Source organism: Wyeomyia smithii, chromosome 1 (assembly GCF_029784165.1).
Source record: "Wyeomyia smithii strain HCP4-BCI-WySm-NY-G18 chromosome 1, ASM2978416v1, whole genome shotgun sequence".
NCBI lineage: Eukaryota > Metazoa > Arthropoda > Insecta > Diptera > Culicidae > Wyeomyia > Wyeomyia smithii.
In genome coordinates this window covers 61,302,719-61,329,153 of record NC_073694.1, presented here as the reverse complement: position 1 = coordinate 61,329,153, position 26,435 = coordinate 61,302,719, and positions in this window count along the sequence as shown.

Here is a 26,435-nt window from a genome sequence, read left to right as displayed (position 1 = left end):
TGCTGTTAAAATACAGGAGTCATATTCTGAGAATGAGCTAAAGATAGCAGTATTGGAGGACTCAGTCGCATTTGAGACCTATGAAGCACGATCTTGGTTCTCACATATTATCAATGTGGGAGTAGCTGGGGGAGCTGTTTTCCCATTGGAACTTAGGCGGAAACTAATGTTGCCCAATGACACTGCGACATTCGAGAGATTAGTTGCCGGTTTGCAAGGAGGGACAATAGACCCAGATATTCCAAGGAAGATAAACGAGACTTTGTCCATCGTCCAGGGACTTCGGACTCAATACCAATCAGAGGCAACAAGTAAAGCAGTATTTGAACTTTCGTCCCCCAAGTTGGCTCCCTCCACTGTCGCATTGCTTAATCCCACTCCACAAGGAAAGACAGACCCTGCTCCATCGCAATTCAATCTCCAACCACTTCCGCCACGGAAGATGGAGCCTGTATATAGGAATGTAATGGTTGAAGATAGTGAGGGAAACCTTATTATGCAAAAAGTAAGGATAATTTGATGACATGCTCGAACACTAATCGTTATAACAAGGTCTTCGAATAGTGCTGGCTACACTGGTGCGCAGTGTGACATGTGCATTCCACATGTCATTTTTTCATACTTCCAAAATAGTACCTCCTCAGTTTGGGAACATGCTGAGTAATTTATTGTCGACCGGCATTGAACCTTCAGTTCAATGCCTGCTCAAAATTGTCAGCGTTTGCCGCGACGAAAGAAAGTGTCGCATTACAAACGACTGAACCTCGCTGTTACCATACGTACAGCGATGGCTTTTCGAGTTACTATCTCTGTCCCTTTCGCATGCACATCGATCATGGATAAATGATCGATGTACATAGCACATAGATTACATAGAAACGGAGGCTTCAGGCGTCTCCAGCAGGAGACATGTAACAATATTCAGGAAAATAAAAATTCATTCTACCAGAAAACCTCAAACGATTGACTTCTCCTTACATGGCTCCTTGCATGGCGACCGTGACAGGACCTTTCAAGGTCAGTAATAGATTAAGGCAATAAGAATTAAGTCAATCCTGAATATTAAGAAAGAAAATTAAACGCAATAATTGTTATTGTTTGACATATATAATTCACGACTTCGCATACTTGAAATGAGCATCCCGGATCCTACCGAGCATAACCTAGGGGTTAGCAAAAATGCAGTTTATTACTAAACAATACAGTGCCGTACAGAATGCAAAGTAGTGCTCGAAATGACTACAATGCGGTTTATTACTCAACCCCAACAATAGTGAGTGCCCATGTACACGTTCTCTACATTGCTATCAACAAATGACTTTAAACAACAAGAGCTAAGTGAAAAAGATGGGAAAAACTAATTCTAAATTAGTACAAAACAATGGAGATCCACAGGTGAATATACAAAACACCTTGGATGTCCATAGCAAGTTCCATGCAGACCACGAGGCGAAAATAATCTAAATATTGTGCGTGGTAGTTATTCAATTACTAATCACGGTTTATCAAATATACAAGCGCCACACAAGGGCTGAAAATCGCCAGATCGGTGGCGAATATTAATCAGGTATAAAAACGAAAAAGTAAAGACAAACATACCACCGAGTGACGTTGTGACCAAGTGCTGTGCTAAATAACAATCAATAATCACTGAGGAGTGCGCGGTTAGCAAATGGAAATACAGCAAGCAGATCGCCGCCAATGCTGAAACTTTGGTAAATCTCGGTACACTGGATATTTCCGATCGGTGATAGAGGCCTTCGTAGCAGAAGCAAACAGGAGAACTTTGACCCACCTGCCCACCGTTACCCCAAGAAGAGCGGTCGACTACGAATGGAACCGATGTGGTTAGTTAATTTTATTTTCTATCATTTCAACAAGTGCAAAAGTGTTTATTATTTTAGATAATTTTGAAAAAATAAATCTTTCATTTTTTGTATCTTTTCAAAAGTGTAAAAGTGTAAACCAATTTAGAGAATTTTGAAAATTTGAATCTTCTATTCTTATATCAGTTCAAACAAAAAGTGCAAAGCTCTGAACTCGAGTTAGCAACGAGCAACAACGTTATTGCAATTTCACCAGACGAGTTGAGATCATTCCGGAAACCACAACAATCTTTCCCAGACCACCCAAACGATATCTACAGGAAATGCAACATAAGCATAACACCATCGTCTAGCTATCAGCAATGCATACAAATACCCCCTTTGTTCTAGACGGAGCTGACCACAACGCGAGGTTTCTTCGTAGGTTAAGAGTCAATTGTAAATCAGTTCTTACTTAGCACCAAATAAAGAAGGAGCTCAGCTCCGATAAAAAATATATTTTTTCGACTCTCCCTTAAGGGAAGTCTTAACTGGCGCCCGAATAGGGACCCTAGTGTGAAATTAAGTTCAAAAGTGTTAAAGTGTCGAAACCAAAAAGAAGTATCACAACGTTAGAGTGAAGTGAACATCTTTTACCATCAAACACCGGATAGTGAAACTGTAAGAGGATCTCACATCCGCACTTTGAGCGAAACCTATCCCAATCGCAGAAGCAGCCGTACGAATCGGTCCCCAAGTATCCGGAACAGCCAACCACTCGTCCCGGCAAAAGGAATCTACCGACCGTACCGAGAAGGAAGGAAGTCACCTATCGGTCCCGACTCGACCTGGTTTCAATTGCAACCCGGCAATTGGTCGAGCTGAGGTAATAGGACTCGATAACAATCTGAGCAGGCGCTCAAGAAGATCTCCAGATTTTCCCTGTCAGAAGGATCGAAAACGGAGTCTACGTGTCCCGCAATCCCGTGGCATACCCACAGGATGCTCAGGCTAGTACTGTAAGTAATAAACCTTTTCTTAAAAATAAAAAAATCAAGCAGTAAAAATAAAGTGAAAGTGAAAAAGTGAAAGTAAATTTATATATAAGAATATTAAGCGATAGTAACCAAGTGTAAAAAAAGCCTTAAACAAACTGGAAGAATTGAACGAATTGTTCAAGAAATTGAATATATAAAAATAAAAATGGCTCAGAATCCCATAGTAGACGATATCCTAAGCCGACTCGCAGCTCTCGAAACGGCAAATATCCCTCCAGCGTCACCTGACTACAGCGATCCACCGCTAATATTCACTCGTCCCGATGGATCCGCGGTAAACCCAGAATCTTTTGAGAAGATTCCAGATTTAGTGAAGGACTTACCATTTTTCACTGGTGAGCCAGGGGAATTAAACAATTGGCTCTGTGATGTTGACAGTTTGGTTAAGCTATACCAAACCAACACATCGCATAGTATAGAACAGCAAAATAGATTTCACATGGTCTGCAAAACAATACGCAGAAAAATCAAAGGTGAGGCAAACGATGCGCTGGTAGCCTCCAATGTTAGCATCAACTGGAATGTCATAAAAAAAAACACTTCTCACATATTATGGCGAAAAACGAGACTTAGAGACATTAGACTACCAACTGATGAGCGTGCAACAAAAGAACGATTCACTGGAAACGTATTTCGACAAGGTAAACCGATTACTATCCCTAATCGCCAATCAGGTTAAAACGGACGACAGATTTACACACCCAGAGGCATCAAAGGCTCTGATTGAAACATATAATAAGAAAGCTATAGACGCCTTCATTGGAGGTCTCGACGGAGATGTCTATAAATTTATTCGCAATTACGAACCGACATCTCTGGCAGCAGCCTACAGCTACTGTATTGCATTTCAGAATGTAGAATGCAGAAAAATGTTAACCAGACCTAGGCATCATGAAATGGCAACACCACCCAGAAATTTGATTCCGCTCGCTCCACCTAGGATACCACCTAGAATGGCACCGAGACGAGACCCTGTACCATTCAGACCAGTACAAGTATTTCCCAACCACAATTTTAGACCACAACCAATTTTCCAGAATAACAGACCACCTCCACACTTCAATAACTTTAGGCAACCCCTACAACAACACATGAACCAACCGCCTAGAGTCCCTCAAAGAAATCCATTTAGACCCCCACCAGAACCTATGGAAGTTGATCAGTCAATTAGAACAAACCAAGTTAATTATGGTAATCGACCCCAACAACCAAACCCATCAAAACGTCCGAGACTTTTTACGAAGACCCACCAGTTGAAATCGAGAACGACGAAAGAGCAGACTACTGCCCATCAGAAGATGAAGAATATTATCCCGAAGAATCCAGTACTTACCAACGCTACATGAGACAAGTCGAAAACCAAGAACGCGATCTTCCTGAAGAAGACATAGAAAACAATGCCGAGCTCAATTTTTTAGGATAAAATCCACCCTACCATACTTTCTTTATTATGGCAAAGCCAACAAACCACTCAAAATCTTAATCGATACAGGTTCAAACAAAAATTTCATTCATCCAAAACACACTAATATTTCACACAATGTGAAACAAACATTCCATGTATCCTCAGTGGGCGGGGATATAAAAATAGAGAAATATTCAAGGGGAAAGTTATTTTTACCTTATTCAGACGCCTTAATCAAATTCTTCCACCTAAAGGAACTAAAATCCTTTGACGCAATAATAGGACACGACACCCTGAAGGAACTCAAAGCAGTCATAGACACTTCAAATGAAAGATTAATTTTGGAAAATCAATTTGTAATCCCTTTACTTCAATACAAACTACAAGAAGTAAACAAGATCAACATCCGCGATAGTCACCTGGACGAATATCAGAGAGATGAACTCAACAAAATACTTAAGAAATTTCAAGATTTATTTCAACCTCCAGACGAAAAATTACCCTTTACTACCAGAGTTAAAGCAGACATTAAAACAACAGACGAAAACGCAGTATACAGCAAAACTTACCCATATCCACAAGCATTAAAATCAGAGGTCAACAAACAAGTGGAAAAATTACTTCATGACGGTATAATCAGACCTTCCCATTCACCGTATAATTCTCCCGTGTGGATCGTCCCAACAAAATTGGACGCTTCTAACGAAAAGAAGTACCGAATGGTGATAGATTACAGGAAATTAAATTCGAAAACAATAAGCGACAGGTACCCTATCCCTGACACATCTGCAGTTTTGGCTAACTTAGGAGCAAACAAATATTTCACGACATTGGATCTGGCCTCAGGCTTTCACCAAATACCAGTGTCAGAAAAAGACATCGAAAAAACAGCGTTCTCAGTCAATAACGGGAAGTACGAATTTATTCGCCTACCGTTTGGATTAAAGAACGCTCCTTCTATTTTTCAAAGAGTGATGGATGATGTTCTCAGAGAACACATCGGAAAAATTTGTCACGTATACATAGATGACATTATAATTTTTAGCAAAACATTTGAAGAACATCTGAAAAATCTAGAAATAATCCTCCAAACATTACGAAAAGCCAATTTCAAAATCCAACCAGACAAATCAGAATTCTTGAAAACAGAAGTCGAGTTCCTAGGATTCATTGTATCAGAAGACGGACTAAAGCCTAACATGAAAAAAGTTGAATGTATCCGGAAGTACCCGGAACCCAAAAACCTCAAGGATTTGAGAGCCTTTCTCGGACTCTCTGGCTATTACAGACGTTTTGTAAAGGATTACGCTAAACTCGCGAAACCCCTTACAAAGCTTTTAAGAGGGGAGGATGGCCACCGCCAAATTCCGAAGAATCAATCAAAAAACCATGCAATCAAACTGGACGAAGAAGCAATCAACTCATTTAATACACTTAAAGATATATTATCATCTAACGACGTCTTAACCTTTCCAGATTTTGAGAAGCCTTTTATCCTCACCACAGACGCATCAGATATCGCACTGGGAGCAGTTCTGTCTCAACAATTTCCAGATGGAGAACGACCAATAACTTTTATTTCTCGAACTCTTTCCAGCACAGAAGAAAACTATGCAACCAACGAGAGAGAGATGCTTGGTGTCGTGTGGGCACTCCACAACTTAAGGAACTTCATATACGGAGCAAAATTAAAAATCTATACAGATCATCTCCCACTCACATTCACATTATCACCTAAAAACAATAATGCTAAGCTGAAACGTTGGAAGGCATTTCTTGAGGAACACGATTACGAAATGTTCTATAAAGCCGGAAAGTCCAACGTGGTGGCTGATGCACTATCCAGAATCCAAATTAACTCATTAACCGTAACCCAACATTCAGCAGAAGACGACGACAGTTCGTACATACCTTCCACAGAGGCCCCAATTAATGTGTTCCGCAACCAGCTGATTTTTCAGATCGGACCGAATTCATCATATGAATTTAATGTCCCTTTTGAAAAATTCACCAGACATATATTTGTGGAACAACAATTCACGATCGATTTTCTAAAAGACAAATTGCTAAGATTTCTAAATCCCGGAATCCTAAACGGTATATTTACAGACGAACCAACTATGGGAACCATCCAAGAAATTTATAAAACCCACTTTAATCCTAAAATAACTAGAGCAAGATTCTCGCAATTAAGAGTCGAAGATCTTGAGGACGAAGAACGCCAACTTGACGAGATAAAAAACATTCACAACTTTGCGCATCGTAACGCAAAAGAGAATTCACTACAACTCGTTAAACGATTCTTCTTCCCTGGGATGCATAAACTCATCCAAAATTATGTTAAAACTTGCGAAATCTGCAAAACAGAAAAATATGAGAGACAACCACAAAAATTCATACCGGTTAAAACACCCATTCCCCAATATCCCGGAGAAATAGTTCACATAGATATATTTTTGTACAACGCGAATAACCTTTTCATATCGTCATTAGATAAATTCTCAAAATACCTAAAAATGCGACCCATCAAATCCAAAGCCATCTCAGACATAAAAGACGTTCTTTTACAACTTCTTTACGATTGGGACTTGCCTGCCCATATCGTTATTGACAATGAGAGCTCATTCGTATCAAATGTTGTAGAGCAAATGATTCTAAATTTGGGAGTACAAATTTTCAAAACCCCAGTTAATAGATCGGAAACAAATGGCCAAGTAGAAAGATGCCATTCTACAATTCGAGAAATAGCTAGGTGCACTAAAGCACTAAATCCAGATATGCCCGTGAAAGTACTTATTCAAGAGGCAACACACAAATATAATAACACCATACATTCCTTCACAAAAAATACTCCAAAAAACATTTATATAGGTGAGAGTAGGAACAACGCAACATACGAGGAGATAACCACAATTCGAAACAAAAATAACGAAAAAATATTACAACTTTATAAAAACAAAGACGAGAAAATAATACCAAAGCTCTATCAGCCATACACTATTGACTCTTACGCATATGAGAAAACGTGCTCCAAAAACAAAAGGAAAAGTAGATATAACATGGTCAAAATAAAAGAGAATCACAGCACATATATTATAGATTCAAACAACAGAAAAATACACAAATGTAACCTAAGGAAGGATCCACATGAATAATCATCCTCTTAATATCTTTTCAGACTCGCCCTCTGCGTGTCTAATATGCAGGCATCCATACAAATTCACGACTTGACAAATAATCCTTTGGCCATTATACCACTTGGAAAAGCAAGAATAAAGACAGGACACATACGTATTATCCATCCAATCGACTTGATACAAATCGGAAAAACTATATCTAACGTCAATCGCGACATTCAAAACAATCCTTCCACTAACCCGTTATACGAATTAATACAGATAAAAAACTATAAATTGTATGAAACATTCACAAAAATCAAACCTCTGACAAGAAGACCAAAAAGATGGGATACTATCGGAACAGCATGGAAATGGATCGCCGGAAGCCCGGATGCCGAGGACCTTCGAATGATCAACTCATCTATAAACTCCCTCATCTTTCAAAATAACAAGCAAATCTTAATCAACGAAGCCATGGACAAGAGAATTCAAGAAATAACCGATATCACCAACGAAGTACTAAGGATCGAAAATGAAAGAACGAAGAATCATTCATTAGAAATTAATCAACTGATAGTTCTCTCGAATCTAGACTCTCTCCAAAACCAAGTGGAAACATTAGAAGAAGCAATACTGATGGCTAAACACGGAATCCCGAGTAGCAAATTACTATCCATGAAGGACTTCACAAAAATAGCCACATTCCTGCAATTTCACGAAATAGAAATGAATACATTCGAGGAATTATTGTCACAATCACAAGCTCAAGTGATGTTAAACAATACTCACATCCTCTACATACTAAAGGTACCACGAATATCTACAGTATCTTTTGAATATGATTACATAGATTCCATAATAAGATCTAACAAACGAATAGCACTCAACAGAAATTACATCGTTAGGAACATCACGCACGTATACGAGATGAGCCAACCATGTGAAGATCAAAATAAGTATTTTCTCTGCGAGATGTCACAACTCGAACACGCCAACGATTGCATACACAGATTGACCACGGGAAGACATTCCAATTGCACCTTTGAAAAGGTATACTCAGGAGGACTTGTGAAACGAATAAACGACGGAGCAGTTTTAATTAACGACGCAGTCGTAGAAGTCTCATCAAATTGCACCAATCTCAGCCAAACGCTAAACGGATCGTTTCTAATTCAGTTCGCCGACTGCAATCTTCATATCAACGGAGAACTATACTCAAACCCCGAAACCACTATACCTGGTCGAGTTTATTTCCCAACAACAGGACTATTAGCCAATGAGATAAAAACAATAGACGTACCACCAGCCGAATACCTTCAAAACCTGACCATTCAACACAGAGATAAGTTACAGCTACTCAACTTACAAAATCATTCCATAAATTGGAAGCTCAATCTTTTTGGTTCCCTCGGCCTATCAACAATAATTCTTATTGCAAGCATAATAGCAATATTTTGCTACTTTTCCAGACATACCTATAAAAGCAACATCAGAGTCCAATTCGACAAAGCAGATGAGGTCATCACAATAGAAAAACCAGAGCCGTCATCTCCAATAACCAAACACACGCCACTTATCACCGAGACGGAGGAACTATCAGAAGAAAGAAAAAAAGAACTCCAGGCATTCTTCGACACACCAACGCCACTACGCCCCATCCATTCGTGAACTTTGAGGACAAAGTCATTTAAGAAGGGAGGAGTTAGCAACGAGCAACAACGTTATTGCAATTTCACCAGACGAGTTGAGATCATTCCGGAAACCACAACAATCTTTCCCAGACCACCCAAACGATATCTACAGGAAATGCAACATAAGCATAACACCATCGTCTAGCTATCAGCAATGCATACAAATACCCCCTTTGTTCTAGACGGAGCTGACCACAACGCGAGGTTTCTTCGTAGGTTAAGAGTCAATTGTAAATCAGTTCTTACTTAGCACCAAATAAAGAAGGAGCTCAGCTCCGATAAAAAATATATTTTTTCGACTCTCCCTTAAGGGAAGTCTTAACTCTCGTGCTTCATCGACTTTCAGCGAAAAATAGTCACGATCGCGAAGTTTATCAGGGTGTAAAGAAAAGTATACAGAGTTTGAGTGGTAACGTGACTCGTAAGTACCAGTATTTGTGGAAAAAATTTCTGTCAAAGTTTAGTAGAGTTTCGAAGGCTTTGCGGTGAGTCCAAAAGTGCAATTTGATAAATTTAAGATATTTAATGAGGCATTCCCGAATTTGGGAAAGTACAAGTAACGAACATAAATTCCAGTGGTTACTATCCTCGACACTGTCGTACAAGAAATAAACAAAGTGCCCAGAAGTCGAACTCCGGATATTACCGGTACTTTCTACAGTGAACCGAAGTCAGAATACCGAATCGTTTAGTAGAGTCTTATGCTGCAACAACTAATAATCAGGCATAGAAAAGACCATAATTCGAAACTATTATGCAGACAACAATTTAGATAGCTTAGATGATTTAAGCTAAGCAATCAACACAATTTCAGATATTACGAACGTGGTGACTGCCGCATGAGAGAATTTAGCTCAATTTCAAAGCATCGAATTTCGGAAATGAATAGCATTTCTTTTCTTTTTAGACATACTCGGCAGAACATATTATTGCAAACAAATGTAAAAATCCGCATTCGAAGACCAAAGGTCAATTGAGCAACTAACGATACATAAGGATAATAGAAAAGTTAACTCGCGCAAAGAAGTACCCATGTGTGGTGGACGCTCATGATTGAATTATTTATGCTACATAAGCATAAACGGTGAAAACACAAACATCAGCATTAATACAAGAGCAATTACCAAAGTCAATAAAAATTGGAGAAAATATCAAGGAAGTGGAAAGCGAAAAAACAAAACTTTCAATAATGAACGACTTCCACTTATTACCAACTGCAGAACATGTAGGTATGAAGAGGACACTAGCAACCATTAGCAAAAAATACTTCTGAAAAAATATGAGCAACGCTCATGATTGAATCGTCCGGCGAGGCACGGATTGTTTATGCTACATAAGCATAAACGGTGCGCGACACTCCGGCAAACGGAAATCATGTGCTGACACCACACATAGCAGCTATGATAAACAAAACACATTTAACGAACCGCTTAGCAATAAGTAAAAGAATAAAACAGTTCACGCTAGAAGTACATATTGATCGAATGAAAGAACTATCCTTTCGGTAGCAACAAGAATATCGGACATGGGTAAGAGAAAGTTCCGACGAACAAATAACATGCAAAATCTGAAGTATGTTACAGAAGAAACGACATCAAGTGCTGACAGTGTTGGGAGCAAGCTTAGGAAAATGACTGGAGAGCGACACTATACTGACTCTCTCTTTTCACTCTAACAGTCTCATGCATGAGCTATTCACGAGAGCTCATATACAGCTACAGCTTACACAAGGCAACGAAACTGTCTTGTGTTGCGTACGACAGCTCATTCTTGCGCATGTATTTTGTTCGTTCGGACGTGACAGCCTAGTTTGCTCATTTTGAGGGTGTCCTGTTGCTGTTGACAGCCTGCTTATCGGCTGTGGCTGTCATCGACTCGCATTTTTTCGTTTCTCCTTTTTCACAGGCTGGTAAGGTAAGGTAGGGTAAGAAAAAACGTGCTTTGCACCATCTCTCTTTCATTCTTTCATCGTTCTTACTGTCGTGAATCATAATCACCTGACATCCCGCTCGGATTCATGCTGAAGGATGTCGGAAGATTACAGGCTGTCATTTGCGACAGCTTGGAAGAACCAACATTCATAACGAGATGGAAAATAACAGCCCGTTTGGAGTTACATGTGTGCTGTCGTCAGTTGCTGTTAGACTGTTTACCGAACGTGTGGGGGGCAGAGAGAGAGAGAGCTGTGCAATACAATGAGAGCCGGATCAGTTGAAAATTTTCTGTCATTGTATTGCAGTCATTTTCATAACACTGGTTGGGAGGAATTTGTTCGATGAATTGTATCCTAAAAAGTTTTCACTCGCTCGAGAATGTCTCGCTTTGTGTGGGTCAATCCACTTTTATTTAAAACGTTACTCATAACGGTTTCTCGATAGAAAACTACAGTGGAGGGAGCTTTTTTTTCTCCATCTTTGCATTTTATGACGAAACTAGTTCAGCACTGAAATCGGTTTGTCGTTCAGATACTGGGTTGTCGACTAGAGTAGATCTGCTTAATATAGACCACTTCCTTTAGTGGACCACCTAAACTTCTTACACTAAATGACACGTTATAAATATACTTATTTTGATTTGTGCTCTGACAACTTCAATAATGTTCTTCATTAGAAGTGTTGCAACAGACGTTTACTATAATATTCTTCATTAAAGCAGCAAAAAATGTCTTTTAATAACAGCCTGGTTTGCCACACATTCAGAGCAAAACTAATCAGATTTTCGATGAACGGGTAGGATAATAGATAGTGTCTTTAAAAGATAAGCAATAAATTTTACTAGAAAAACACTTAAAATATTGAAAAAAATAGTGGCCCAAATAAGGTTGGAAATAATATTGTTTTCCTTATTCCGACATGCTTCATTTCGAACAAAAGCTATCATCGAAATAACGCCGCGAATCATAGTTACCATAGTATCCAAAAAATTTTTATGATCGTGTTATCGTAAAAAATTGCTGCTAAAATGGGAAAAACGCCGAAAATTGGTTAAAAAAAATACGGAAGCAGCTGTTACTGAGTGTCTTCAAGCAATAAAAAATGGTGTTTCGACTAAAGAAGCTTACAGGCGCTACAATGTTCCACGATCCACCGTAATGATCCGTGCGAGCAGCAACTGGTCAGGAAAATCACGGAGAGGTAAACCAATTGCATTGACTGTCGCGAAATTAGGATTCAATTGTTCGCTGGATAACTCGGCTGGCACGTGAAGGATTCCCTATTACGAAAGAACGGCTGCAGTCTACAGTTGCAAGATTCATTTCAGAAAACCCTCGTCATTCGGACTGCAAGATGAAAGCCGGTATTTTGATACAATAGTAAACTTTTATGTTATTCAATGCTATTGAAATATTGTCTGTGTTAGGTTATAAATGGTACTTTGGATTCATGAACCGCCATCCAGAACTCTCAGTGCGTAATCCAGAGTTAGTTTCATCAGCGGCAGCTACGGTTGAAGAGATATATCATTTAGACCTGGCCCAAATTAGGAAATTGTTGTCGTCCAAATAAGGAAACGGTGGCCCATTAAAGGAAACTGAAGCGTTGATTTATTTCTTTTACTATACGAAAATAGACGTATTATCTTGTTGTTTTTCATGCAAAAAAGATGATAAACTTGTTACTTCATGTTTATACATAATGAAATACTTAATTCAGTTTAGATATTTACACTTTTTCTTGCAAAATTTGCAGCTACGCTACTAAGTGGTCCATTAAAGGCAGTTATACCCTATATCGATCAATTTAAACGTCATACTTCAAGACTCGGTTATGAATCCTCCAGTTTACAGGACGAAGAAACAATTTTCGTCTTTATTTTATATGGAATGTACTGCCGCCTACGCTTGACCTGATTAATTTAAATTGCAGTGGCTGAAATATTGTATGAAATCTGATTCTGTAGATTTTTTTTCTGATGCACGTATTCGGGCACATGAAGAGCCGAATAGACATCTCAATTTTTGTTTCTTGCATGCTCTGCTACCCACAGATATAGCTCAAGATTTTCAATATTATAAAAGTATGAAGTATGTAAACGGAAAGAACTTCCATAAAATCAGATTAATGAAAACCACCTTAGAGACCAGACTCGTGCAATAACGTAACGTGGCGACCGTGATAGGACTGTTGCACTAGAAAACTTCATCACCCAGAGGAACCAAGCTGCGCAAATGTCAGTGAAGAACGAACAGACATATTGTGAACAGAAACCAGATGAAAGAGAAACTTGACACAACGAACAAAATAGGAAAATTGTCGAGCCCGTCTAAGCATAAGAGGTACGAAAAATCATGTTTTATGGCGACCGTGTCTTAGTGGTACGAATCGTGCATAAGAAGAGAACTCAATCATAAAGAATCGAAAAAATGGGGACTGAGCTATGAATAGAAGACCCCGAAGCGTTCGTTAATAACAATGTTCAACAAATTACGCATTTAGGAAAACAATATTAGCTTACGTGGCCATTCGGCTTTCATAATTGGGCACAGCCTACATAATTCAGAGGATCGTCACCATTCGTGTAGTTCATTTTGTAGCATACCATAAAAAGCGAGGTGCCATAAAAACACAGATTTGATGCAATAAAAATTAACTCATTTAACCAATCAGCACCAAAGCAACGACCAAGCGCAAAAGCGCATAGTTATGCAATTTTAAACAACACATCTGGAAAACACTCGTCACCGAGTTGCATCGTTCTATCGTTTCTCTGTCTCTACCTACTTGCGAGGCGCGAGGGCCGATAGCATGCAGCGCGGAGACATCAAATAACAAGCCATAGCGCCAAAGCGGCCCATCGACTACTCTAAACCAGTCTTTTTAATACGACCTGACTGGGTTTTCTGGCCCGTATTGAGAAACGCCTTATCCCGCGATTACAATCGATCATTAAATGGCGACCGACAGTAGTAACTTGTAATCACCGAATTACAGAAGTTCGCGACCGCGAAACTAAAATAAAAAAGTGAACTTAAATTCTAATACGTGAACAAGCAGCAGAAAAACTCACCATAAGAAAGTACAATTAAAAAAAGAAAGAGACAGGGTGTACTTTGAAAACACAAACAACAAAAAACATGTAAAGTATAAATAAAAACAACGCACAGTAACATGAAAAAAGTGAGCTAAAATAATGGCAACGACATCTATGATGTTAAAAATCTAGTAAAAGTCAAGCTTCTTCAAGTTAACTCAAGATTCACCAAACAACTATGAATCGTCGAGAACAACAATTCGCTAGAGACCGCGATAGGGTTGCAGACAAACGCGCACGTGATTCCGGCGCCGGACGTACTGCCGATGAAGTCCACGCGAAGGACTGGGGAGATCCCCGGTTAAACGAGGAGCGTTACGATACTCCTCCACGCACTAGTGCCAATGGTCTAGACATTAGAGGCCCCAAACCGCAAAGGAATACGGAAGAGTGGTGCCAGCACTTCAAAACGGCAAAGTATCCAATCTGAAAAGACCCACGACTACAAGAGTGTAGAGCCGAGTACTGGGCAACTAACGCTCTAGGATCACGCTTACAGTACAATCCCATATTATGGAGTAAGCAAGAAGCAGCCCTGCATTCCCTGAAGGATAAGATGAAATTTGTGGAAGGTCTTCCGCCAATAGATAAAGGATTATTGGCTTTATATGGAATTTTGAAGTATGAAGGTGGACCCTTAGAAGTACTTCCTTTTGCAAAGATGCCAGTTCAATGTGACACCACTGGACCCGCTCCAACCGGAGCCGTATGCGGGGTGCGTCTACTCGTTCCCCTGTTCCAGGACCTGTGGTTCCGGTGGATCGTCCCGGAGGATTTCCTAATAGAGCTACTCCACTGGCACCGATCGAGGTGGGCTCTGATGTGCCATGTTTCATGACGGAACATTGGGTAACCTACGCGAGGTGTTACGTCACAGCGGCACACTGTGTTCATCTGCCGATCTAGACCCAAGAGGCATTGCGACATCTGTTATTAACAGCAATAGACGTTACCGCTCATCACTGTCACCCGGTACCTGCTACGTCACCGGAGAATAAATCCCAAATGAAATACCCGAGGGATGGTCCGATACAAGAAACAGTCCGTTCCAGCCATTGATGTCCTTAGAAGAAGCACGTAGGCATAATCAAGTTAGGTATAGACGAGTCATTGCAGGGGTAGGTACGCTCTGATTCTCACGCAACTTGAGATGCTGACCCTAACAAGGATCACAACAACGAAATCAAGCATCTAGGAGTAGCTGTAACAGCCCCCACGCGTCCCGTAGATGCCTACAGGGTTCCGTCACATTAGGTGACATACTTAGAACCCCCAAGAGAGGCCGGTTTTCTACCGCATTCTTTTCGACGTTGGCACGGCCAACGAACTTTTCGAAAGTAGGTCAGAGCTTGCTTACTGTTGAAGCCAAGTCCTCCGCTTGGCTTGGGTGGCGAAAACCGACACCCGTAAGCAAATTATATGTATGCACGGTCGTGTGACCATGCATACAGGAATTGCGCGTCGGTTTATCTTTTAATTTCCGAAGATATCACAATTCCTGGTAGGGTAACCCGGGGTTGCCCTACATATTGGTGACAGCGGTGGGATGAAGAAAATGAACTTTCAGGATGAGGACAATGATAGGATGAGTAATCTTCATTTTTATTTATTTTGCCTCGTAATGATACTATAATTATCCATATATAACACAGAAGTAAGTTTCGCGGTGAGTTTAATCCGTCGCAAGAATTTACGAAAAATTTAAAACTTAGTATAACAACAAGTGCGCCCGATGGTGAAGGGTGCCGGGTCGTGTAGACAAAAATTAAATTAAAGGTCTGTCAATCGGAGGAAGTAATGCCATATGCTTGCGGAAGCATGGTCTTCTTCGCGCGTAGTCAATCCTAAGTGTTTTCAGGAGGAACGGTCTGGATGTACAATGATCAACTAGAGAGTTTTCTTTTCGTTGTTTTACATTTCCTCTTATGATACAAAAAAAGAATAGGTGAAAAAAAAGTTTGAAAAAGTTCAGAAAAAAGAAGCAGCGGAAAAGATTTATTATAAAGAAAGAAAAATTAAAATAATGAAGTACTAAAAAAAAATAATAATAAATAAAAAAAGAGTATTATTTAAAAATAATATTTTTTACGTTGAATAAAAAAAAAAAAAATTTATCGCTGGAATAAAAAAAAATGAGAGAATAATAATGCAAAAAAAGAGTATCGACATTGAAAGTTACACGGGCACTTTGAAAAAAATATTAATATGTCACCTTGGTATCGAGGAATGAGACAAGAAAAGTAGAAACAAATTACGAGGTTTGTTAAACGAGGCATGTAAGTAGTAAGTTTTTCTTTTCAGGAAGAGAAGATACAGGAAGTGTGCGCATCGGCGTTTTTTTTCCCCCGGCGGTTCTCCACTTTGGTTTGTCTAGAGTTCTACCTTGGTTGGATTTTTGTTGATTACATTGTTGTGGCGCTTCATCAAGCACAATTTTGCGTCACTAGGAGCGCTAGGTAATTTCGTCCGAACGAGTGCGTGCCACCGCATTTAATTTAAACGATATTTTGCCCGCGCTCGATGGTATAATTTAAAGATCCACACACGGAAGGCAAAATTTAGCTACCACATACTGGCTGGCACACCGGAGGCATCGATCGAGTATCATTCCAGAGAGTGAGTACTGATGTACGATCAGGTGTCGCAGTTTTCGGTTGCGCGAGAATTTTCGCGAGAACGTTATCTCGCGCCCGCAAATAACTTGAACGGTTACGATTATGACTAATGTTTTTTTTTTAATGTGCTCTCTTCCGCGTTTTGATGGCTGCGATTATGACGTATGCTGATTCGCAGTAGGGCACAGGGCCGGATTTAGACGGTGGGGGGCCCTTTGCCCCCCCCCCTCAAATCCGGGCCGGGTAGGGCATTTGTACGTGCGTAGGTGTCACCTGTTGTGCATATTATAACGCAGTGCACAGAAGATCGCGAGAACCCCGTATAAGAGCGGGAGAGCGATAATAATAACCGGCTTAAACGTTATTATGACTGATTATATGAACTTGAACTATGCTATAAAATAAAATGAAATAAAATAAGTTATAGTAGCAAGCACCTAAAGCTGTATGAAAAAGTATACTGAAATAAAATGGCGTTAAGAAATACGAAAAGTCGCCGGAAAAAATGAATATTTTTCTGACGTGAAAAAAATACAAAAAGTCGCTGGGGAAAAAATACCAGCCTTTTAATGACAAGAGTCAAGTGGCATACCAAATTCAACGAAAAAATGAGTTTCATATAAATAAAGGCGTGAAGAAAATGGAATAAGTCGCCGAAAAATATAACCAACCTTTTATGAATTTAAATTGATGATGAAATGTCATGACATAAAATTGAATATAATGGCGTGAGAAATGAGAAAACCGCCGATAACAGTTAACTAAACCAAAAAACAAAAAACCTTGAAGAATTTAAATGACGCGAATGACCTGAAGGTAAAATTGAAGAAATTAGGACAGCATTCGTTTTTTCTTTTGTAAAATGCAAATGTTAACATGGGAAAAATACAAAGTAAACAAAAGAGCTCATGAGAACGTGGTCTGATTACGTTAAAATGGCTTATGGCCCAATCGGAAACAGAAGAAGAAAATCGATTATGAAGTATTGGAAGAATTTTTGATGAAGATGACGGGTGAAAATAGAACTAGGATAGACTTTGAACAAGGAGGCTAAACCTTCCAGACGAGGGGACTACTGGCGTTAAAAGATTCCACCTTTCTATTGTTAGTTAAGATCGGGTGAGTGGACACAACGGGAGTGACTACCCGGAACGATTGAGATGAATGCGTATCAGGTGAACGGACAAGGGAGTAGTCAACCCAGTATGAATGGAAGTGCGAAATTTTTCTTTTATTTCCTAACCTTCTTATCTTTCAGGAATCTCTAAAGCGGGCGGTCGCACCTTCGGTCGGAAGGGGGAGAGGATTATGCAGGCAACTGCATATCAGGAGAAGTGTAAGTAAATGTACGTATGGCGGAATAAAAAGAAATTTTAGAAAGAATAAAGACACAAAAAGTAAAAGAAAAAAAACTTAATGAAAAAAAGGAAATCGAGCGAGAAAGATAGAGCTGCAGATGCCTTCGTTCGAGCAAAAGGTATACGACAATGTTTAACAAAGGATACGTTTTGATAAAATGAAGAGGGTCATTCGAGGATAATTATCTGAGCCTGAAATGAATGGATCAAGTTATTCGGCAGGACAAATAAGAGTTAAAGAGTTAAGAGAAAAAAAAGAGGTCAGTCGAAAACCCAAAATTAGAATGTTTTCATCACAATGAATTGTGGGAAGATAGTCCAAGTTTAAAAAGTTTTCATGAAAACGAATAGAGTTGATATGAAAAAGAAAAATGATGAATATTTAACCGATGCGGTTTATTTAATGAAAAGATGATGAAACAAAGATGAAAGGATGAAAGAATGATCTATTATGTGGAAACAGACTTATTTTATGTAAATCGAAAAAGTGTCAAGGAAATGAAAGAAGATATTCAACAAAAAAAATAATAGCATTGAGATGAAAAAAGTGTGTAACCAGGGCAGAGTATTTTTGCGATTTTATAAAACTGTGGCACTACATTTAATTTGTCGCGGCATTTGGTTGCAAAACACGCCAAAGAAGCAGCTGAAATTGGGCTTCCTGTTGGGGGAAAAAAGCCGCTTGAGGGCGACATTCCTGGTAAACCAAGCCGTGTTTTGGTTAACATTGACCGAAACACGTATATAACTTCGCTCGTGAGATCGATAACCGAATGCAGCATCCCGATGAACTTTTTCTCAAAACAGTGTGCAAGTGCCGTACTTTCCCTACTTGAACAAGCGCTGAATTTAAACCACGCGAGTCGGCAAAATATTATGAAATATGTGGGTGCTGCGCTGTGGAGACAAGAATGGTTATTTTTATTACTGATCAAATGAAGGGAAAACTTATTTGTCTAAAAGCGGATTTGGCGTCGAGGAAAGGACGGTCGGTTTTAGGCATTAACAGCCAATTCGTTACTCAAGGAAATCTGGTGGTTCGAACGTTGGCCGTGATGGAGCGCAACGACAAAACACGGCCGAAAATATTTTCGCCGACGTAGAAAAGGTTTTGCAAAAATTTGATTTGAACTTGAACCAGATTTATTCAGTGACCACGGATAACGGGTCGAATTTCCTCAAGGCAACAACACTAATCCAAAACGCTCAGATGGTAAGTTGAACGAAGCTGATATATCTGCAGTGAGAAATAGTGATTCCGATAATCTTGGTTTAAGTATCAATGAAGATTATAACTCTGATGACGATGAGGATCCAGCATCTGTCGCGTGAGTATTTGCATGTATACATAAATATATGTATATAAGTTACGTACAGCCTTTTCAACTTTTAAAAAGACAACCAACATAAACCGACTACCTGCGTTATCAAGTATCACCGCGTCAACACACGCGCATCCGTTAATCGGCCAGTGGGCAACCATCAAGCAACCTCCGTGAGAACATACCTGAGCAGCCGGCGCATAGTGCTTGGTAAGCTAATTCAGTTAGGAGATAGGATTATTAAAACAATAAATTCATTCCAGTTTGAGTGTTCGACCAGAGTAGTTTAGCTTTTTATTTTTAAAAACCTCTACCGAAACGGTCTTAACCTAATTTATATATACTATCAAATTGTCGGATACCCATAATTGGCGCAGTCGTTTAGGCCCTTTCTACACAACGGAAAATTGTTGAAGCGAACGCAAGTGTACGAAAACAGTGAATGCAAGTAAAATTTTGGACTCGATCCGTGAACCGTGAAGCGGATACCCATAATTAAAGATCATGAAGTGCTTGTTAAATAACGTCAAGTGGTTTCGACCTGGTTAATTTAAATTGCAGTGGTTAAAATACTTTATGGAATCTGAATCAGCAGATTTCTTTTTTGACCACTCGTAGATCAAAAAGCGTCTATCTGTTGGATTTTGTTTAGCTATACATGCATTGCGCATGCTCTGCCACTCCGACCCACAGATGTAGCTCATAAGTCTTAATACCAATAACAGCACAGAGTATATGTAACGAAAAGAACTTTATCAAAATCAGATTTGTGGAAACCACTTAAGAGTTCAGACTCGTGCAATAATTAGTATCCGAACGTAACATGGCGACCGTGACAGGTTTCGAACAATGAAAATTTGTTCGGAAAGTGATATAAAGTTGTAATACACTGAGAAATTTAATTTTTTAGAGTCTATACGAACTATGCTGGAGAACTTATACACGTTTAAACGTGAAAGTGTCATTTTAAGCGGAGAACGAACAAACATATTGTGAAAGGAATCGAACCAAAAGTGAACCTCGACACAGTTCAGGTTTTGAATCAACTCAGTTGCAGTTGTAGTTTGTTAAGAAGTGTGAAATAAAAGTTTTTTTTTAACATACCGCTAAACAAGGATGCAAAATATGCGTGTTATTTATAACAAATTAGATCGATATGGCAACTCAACAAGCTAATGTACCTGTAGCCGTTGTGCCTCCCACCGCGAGTGGAAAAGACGATACCAATGAAAAGCTGCTGCCCCGCCGTAACAGAAAAGGTCGTGGTGCGAAATCTAACCAAGGTGAGCGATTCCGATCCAAAAAGAATGAGAATACGTATAATGAAATGAAGGATAGCGACGCCGCCTCTAAGGATTCGTATAGCAAATTCGATAATCTGGAGGACTTAATGAAGTCCCTATCGATTGGCCAATCTGTTAGCCATCCCCCGGCTGAAATCCCAATAAATATCAATGGTGCCGTTGAAATCCTTGCCAGTGAAACTGTCCGTTACCTTGAAAACAACAAGGCTGTTATCCTTGATACAGACGAGCAAACCATCCGACAGGTTACGAAGCTGCAAGCGTATGCAAAAGTTGCAGCTGCAAGACGTCTTGGGTCATTCGAAGACACTAATATGAATGACAAGACTGTGGATGCCACCCTGTCACACCTCGCTAAAGGTTTTAAGTCAAGTGTGGTCTTCATCGACCAAATTAGTCCATAAGTCTTAATACCATAAACAGCACAGAGTATCTGTAACGAAAAGAACTTTATTAAAATCAGATTTGTGGAAACCACTTAAGAGTTCAGACTCGTGCAATAATTAGTATCCGAACATGGCGACCGTGACGGGTTTCGAACAATGGGAATTCGTTCGGAAAGTGATATAAAGTTGTAATGCACTGAGAAATGTGATTTTTTTAAAGTCTATACGAACTATGCTGGAGAACTTATACACGTTTAAACGTGAAAGTGTCATTTTAAGCGGAGAACGAACAAACATATTGTGAAAGGAATCGAACCAAAAGTGAACCTCGACACAGTTCAGGTTTTGAATCAACTCAGTTGCAGTTGTAGTTTGTTAAGAAGTGTGAAATAAAAGTTTTTTTTTAACATACCGCTAAACAAGGATGCAAAATATGCGAGTTATTTATAACAAATTAGATCGATATGGCAACTCAACAAGCTAATGTACCTGTAGCCGTTGTGCCTCCCACCGCGAGTGGAAAAGACGATACCAATGAAAAGCTGCCGCCCCGCGTAACAGAAAAGGTCGTGGTGCGAAATCTAACCAAGGTGAGCGATTCCGATCCAAAAAGAATGAGAATACGTATAATGAAATGAAGGATAGCGACGCCGCCTCTAAGGATTCGTATAGCAAATTCGATAATCTGGAGGACTTAATGAAGTCCCTGTAGTATGAAATATTTGAGTTGCATATTGCAAACAGATGTGGCATAGCAACCTTCAATTCTATCGTTGAGGTCTCGCAGCGTGAGCAATAACGCTTGGGTTCAATTGCCTATGTTAGAACCACCAACGATGCAAGTTCACAGGCTCAGCCTCGACCGTACTCAAATTACAGCATTTCCATATTTCACGACGGGTTGACAACCGTCATAAAATTCAAGTACACATGCCTGTTACCAGGTACCTCCAATTCTCTCTCTTTCTTGAGAGACACTCTCGTCTCTCTATTTTCCAATTATGTATTTTGACTAGCATTAAGTTCGATTTAGTGATATTGAAATAAACTCATGCATTCGTAACCAGTACTTGATGGCGTAAAGTCCTCATTCAGAAACAAGTCCCTAAGTTGGGGTTAATCATCATCCACAGTCTAACTGGGTAATAACCACATGGCTGACCGTAACTCGGAACAAGAGACCTGTAATTATTGCAGTAACTCAATTGATTTGATCTGAGTGGTAAATTGAATTTACCAATAGTGCTAGTGCCTGTGTAAAAACCAGTCAAGTTATCAACTGTGCAAGATAAAATGGGCAACTCCAAGTCAAAAGACACCGAAATTAACGGAGACCCTCAAGTGCAAGTACTGAATCAATTACAAGTACACGAAGAACTACATAGCAGCCACGATACAAAACTCAACATAATCCTGGCTTTGTTAATAGTGCAGTTTGCCGTTATGGTGTATAAGCTCTTCAGGGAGCACACAAAAAAGCAGGCTTTGAAAGCAGCCAAAAGCATGGCTTCAATCAATCACGTATGAAGCTCTTCTAGTGATTTGAACAATCAATGGTAAATCTGACTTTTAAGTGACTTTCATGTTAGGGAACAGTGCAAAAAAAAAATGTGAAGAAAAAAGCAAACACATAATACAACAAAAAACGGAACAGCGAGGAACAACACGATCGACAGCAGAGCGAGCGACAGCAGCAGAGCACAACGAACCCGTAGGAACGGTTACCAGCGAGCGGCGATTTCCAACGACGACATGCAGATGACGATTTCAAATCGTAGGTTACCGTAAATGGAGATTTTTTTTAATTAGATGGATTTTGAAGTTGATAACATAAGAGTTCAAAACGGAATAAGAGAACTAACTCGAATACTTAATAATCTAAAAAAAGCCCCCTATAGGAATTTTAAAAAAGATACATTGCTGAAAAAAATAACATATTCTAGGGAACTTTTTAAAAATATAGAAAAAACGCTAATTAAAATCGAAAGTGTAACTCTTCCGGACACTTTAAACTTCTATATAAAATCATCCAGACAAACTTTTCTTGGAATTAAAGATCTAATTGAGGCAAAATTACCTTTTGCGAAAAATAGCCATTCATTTAAATCAATAGTGTTGGCAGTTCTATTTTGCATAAAAGTGAGTAGAGCTAGCAGAAAAATAATAATAATGCCGTCAGTAGATATAAAACTGGGCACCGCATTGGTTAATACCTATGACGGTTCACCAGCGCAATTAAATGCATTTATCGACGCGGTCACATTATTTGCTGACACCGTCGAGGCAGAGTTTGAGGCCGCAACAGCTGCACAAAAAGTAACAGCGCAAAACACAGTGGTCCGTTTTATTAAAACGAGGCTTACCGGTGTAGCGCGACAAGCGATTGGAGAACTAAATGAGCTCCAACAAATACTCAACGCTATAAAACTTCGATGTGCCTCAAAAGCAACATCAGATGCAATTCTGGCCAAACTAAAAATAACAAAACAGAATTCAACCTCCGAACAATTTTGCGACGCGGTTGAAAAATTAACAAACGATCTGAGATCTACCTACCTCACTGAAGGAATCCCTCCAGACACAGCCGAAAAGATGGCTACGAAACGAGGAGTGGAAACATTAATAAATGGTATAAAAAACCAAGATACAAAGTTAATCCTGAAAGCAGGAAACTTTGAAAAAATCAATGATGCAGTTCAAAAACTGCAAGAAAATGACTCTTCAGAGTCATTGCAACAAAAACATATTTTCCATGCAACACAGAGAGGTCATGGAAGACACAGATACCAATGTGGTCAGAGCGGACGAGGATATGGTCCTCGAGGTAGAAACACATATAATAATAGTGGACGCTATAACAATAACCGCAATTTTAATCAGTACAATAATAACGGTTACAGAACTGGTAACAACAATAATTGGCGTGGTAGAGGTAACCAGCAATCCTACTATCGAAATCAGGGAGCTGGACAGCAAATTTATTACGCAAATCAGAACCAGGGAAACGTCCAGATCCCCCAACGGCAACAACAAATTGGGGGAATACTTCCGAACCAACAAATACAGCAACAAAATCAACCTGTGCGTCTAGCCCAAATAGTGCAGCGCCAGTAAAACCAACGAAACAATTCTTTGCAATTAATTCAATCTGTAGTAATTTTGTGGTCCTGAAGCTAGATTTTCTCGACTCAGAATGCACTTTACTAGTGGATTCTGGTGCTGAAATATCTATTTTCAAAACAAACAGAATTAATCCAGCAACATTTGTTGACACCAATGACCAATGTTCTGTTTCAGGAATAAATGACTATGCAGTACCTACTTTAGGTACCGCACTTACCTACATTACTTTACAAAATCAAAATAAAATTGGTCATAAATTTCATCTAGTTGACCATCCTTTACCGATCCCTACCGACGGAATACTCGGTAGAGACTTTTTATGCAAGTACCATTGTACTATTGATTATGATACCTGGATTCTGACAGGTAGAAATAAATCTGAAAACTTTGAATTTCCCATTCATGACAGCATCGAGGGCAACATTTTTATCCCACCTCGTTGCGAAGTGTTTAGACAGGTCAATATTGGAAGCACGACTAGTACATATTTAGTAAAATCTAACGAAATTAAACCTGGAGTATTCGTCGCAAACTCTTTAGTAAATTCAAAAAATTCAATTTTAAAATTCTTAAATACTACCGACAAAATGGTAGCTATTAGCAGAAATTTTCAAAATCATTTGACCGATATCGAGAACTACGACGTTTATACTTTCAATAAGCATAATGAAAATGTAGAAAAACGACAAGAACAATTGATCTCGGAATTACAACTGGATCAAACACCGCGAGAACTAAATTCAAAAGTCATTGAATTATGTAAGGGGTATGACGATATATTCGCCCTAAAGACTGATAACTTAACGAGTAACAATTTTTATAAACAGGGAATCGAGCTCATTGACAACTCGCCTGTTTACATTAAAAATTATAGACTTCCTGAAGTTCATCGGGAAGAAATTAAAATCCAAGTTGACAAAATGTTGAAGGAAGATATCATACAACCATCGTTATCCCCTTACAACTCACCCATTCTAGTTGTTCCCAAGAAGTCTGCGACAAATGACAAAAAATGGCGTCTTGTCGTAGATTTCAGACAATTGAATAAAAAGATTCTAGGGGATAAATTTCCTCTCCCTAGAATCGATGATATTTTAGATCAACTAGGTAGAGCTAAATATTTCTCTACTCTAGATTTGATGTCCGGATTTCATCAAATAGAAATTGATGATAATTCGAAGAAATATACAGCCTTCTCCACTGATTCAGGCCATTACGAGTTTAAAAGACTTCCATTTGGTCTGAATATATCTCCTAACAGTTTCCAAAGGATGATGACCATAGCATTGAGTGGTCTCCCTGCGGACTGTGCGTTTTTATACATCGATGACATAATTGTCATTGGATGTTCCGTTACACATCACTTACAAAATTTAAAGCTTGTTTTCGATAAACTTCGCCAACGAAATCTGAAGCTAAACCCAGCGAAGTGTAACTTCTTTTGCTCTGATGTGACCTATCTTGGTCACCATATTTCCAATGAGGGGATACAACCCGATAAATCTAAATTTTCAGCAATCAAAGACTTCCCAGTTCCTCAGAACGCAGACGACGTAAGAAGATTCGTCGCCTTTTGTAATTATTATAGGCGTTTTATACCCTATTTTGCAGAAATAGTACATCCTCTAAACAATTTATTAAGAAAAAATGTAAAATTTGTATGGTCAGAAGATTGTGGAAATTCTTTTGAAATTTTAAAACACAAATTAATTTCTCCACAAATTTTGAAATTTCCTGACTTCAGAAAACCTTTTATTTTAAGCACGGATGCATCCCAAATAGCTTGTGGCGCAGTGCTTACTCAACAATATGACGACATTTACTTGCCAGTGGCATTTGCAAGTAAATCCTTTACTAAGGGTGAACGCAATAAGTCCACCATTGAACAGGAGTTGATTGCAATCCACTGGGCAATCACCTATTTTCGACCATACCTGTATGGAAGACGGTTTACAGTGAAAACTGATCACCGCCCATTGGTATACCTTTTTACGATGAAAAATCCTTCCTCTAGATTGACTAGAATTTCTCTTCCAAATAGTTTGATTTCAGCATTGAACACGTCGAAGGAAAGCTAAATATCGGCGCCGACGCACTTTCACGTGTAATTTTTGACTCAGATGAACTAAAATCTATCTCTGTTTTACCAATACAGACAAGGTCTATGACAAGAAGTAAAGCCAATAACGACACTGAAATTCGAAACCCTGAGACTGAT